Here is a 2,269-nt window from a genome sequence, read left to right on the forward strand (position 1 = left end):
CTGATTATTATGTGTCAGGAGGAATTTCTTTTCTGGTCCAGTCTATTTGGAGTTCTGTAGGCTTCTTGTATGTTCATGGGCATCTCTTTCTTTAGGTTAGGGAAGTTTTCTTCTATAATTTTGTTGAAGATATTTGCTGGTCCTTTTCATTGAAAATCTTCATCCTCTTCTATACCTATTATCCTTAGATTTGGTCTTATCATTGTGTCCTGGATTTCCCAGATGTTTTGAGTTAGTATCTGTTTGCATTTTGCCTTTTCTTTAATTGTTGTGTCCATGTTCTCTATGGAATCTGCACCTAAGATTCTCTCTTCCATCTCTTGTATTCTGTTTCTGATGCTTGCATTTATGCTTCCTGATCTATTTCCTAGGACTTCTATCTCCAGAGTTGTCACCCTTTGGGTTTTCCTTATTGTTTCTACTTCCATTTTTAGATCTTGGATGGTTTTGTTCAATTCCATCACCTGTTTGGTTGTGTTTTCCTGTAATTCTTTAGGGTTTTTTTGTGTGTGTGTTTCCTCTTTAAGGACTTCTACCTGTTTTGCAGTGTTCTCCTGTATTTCCTTAAGAGAGTTACTAGTGTCCTTCTTAAAATCCTCTACCAGCATCATGAGATATGATTTTATCTTGCTTTTCGGGTGTGTTTGAGTATCCAGGACTCGCTGTGGTGGGAGTGCTGGTTTCTGATGATGCTGAGTGTTCTTGGTTTTTGTTAGTAAGATTCTTATGTTTTATTTTCACCATCTGATAATCTCTGGTGTTAGTAATTATAGCTGTCTCTGGTTGGAGCTTGTTCCTCCTGTGATTCTGTTAGCCTCTGTCAGCACTCCTGGGAATTCTACTCTTTCCTGAGTCTCAGTCGTCAGAGCCCGCCCTGGAGGCCAGCTCTCCTTTGGCGGGGGTTTGGGTCTCAGCTCTGCCTCCTGGCTGAAGATGAAGGTCTGGAAAACCCTGTCCAAGAGGCTATGTTGCTTCTGCAACCCATGCGCTCTCCTGTGCAGATGCCAGCTAGTGTTCTTAATCACTGAGCCATCTCTCCAGCTCTCTCTCTCAGAAATTATATTTTGATCATATTCTTTTCCCTCCCCTAACTCCTCCCAAATATTCCCCACCCTTTTTAAAATACTTTTAACAAATGATTTATTTACTTTTATTTTATGCACGCTGTTCTTTTGTCTGCATGTTTATCTGTGTGAAGGTGTTGGATCCAGTGGAACTGGAGTTAGTTACAGACAGTTATGAGCTGCCATGTGGGTGCTGAGAATTGAACTCAGGGCCTTTGAAAGATTAATCAGTGATCTTAAATGCTGGGCCATCTCTCCACATACACACCCATACACACATATACCTCTTACTTGTGTTCTTTCTCTCTCAAAGCAAAGCGATCAAAACCCCAAATCAACCAACCAAACAACCAACCAAAAATAATTAAGACAAAACATTACAAAAATAAACCAAAACAAAAAATGTGTGCACACCACACACACACACACACACACACACACACCATGGAGTCTGTTTAATGTGTGTTGGCAAACTTCTCTCTGGCATAGGGCCTGCCTTGGAGTGTGGTTGAAATACCCAGTGACACGCCATTGGGTAAACTGATTTCCCCTTTCTCATGGGGCATCAACTGCCAATAGCATCTTAGTTAAGTGTGGGGCTTTGGACTGGGATACACATATTAACTCATATAGACAGCATACACAGGACCTACACAGGTTCAAACCAGCCAAACTCCCTGAGAAGGAGAGATAGACATGGTTCCATCTCCAACCAAGACACAAACATCCTTCTCACTTGTTTTCAATCAATATGAAAATAATGAAAAATAGTAAGAGAGTATACTTTACTGTTACTCTATAGTAATTGTGCATAGATAGAAGTGTATCTCACAGGACTAAACTGAACCTTAGGATCTCAGTCAGCTTCCCAAACAGTGTCCAGCTCCAATTTACCTGTGAAAGAGTGTTCCTGGAAATGTAGAGTCATTTTCCCTCAGGTGACCTGAGAGACTTCCTGAATACTCCTGAGATGAGCAACATCAGATAGATATTCTCATGGTGAATCATGGAAATGGGACTGATTCCTTTAGTGCTTTCCACGGACTGTTCTCAAAAGCTGTCTATCAGATGGAGCTATTGTGCTCCTCAAAATACCGCCCCTTCCAACCATATGTTCTGAGTGTAATTCAAACATCCTACCCATTAGGCATTCTGAAAGCCTATTATATACCACAGCAATTTCTACTGGAGGTCTTCTCTGCCTC

Source organism: Mus caroli, chromosome 11 (assembly GCF_900094665.2).
Source record: "Mus caroli chromosome 11, CAROLI_EIJ_v1.1, whole genome shotgun sequence".
NCBI classification, from domain to species: domain Eukaryota; kingdom Metazoa; phylum Chordata; class Mammalia; order Rodentia; family Muridae; genus Mus; species Mus caroli.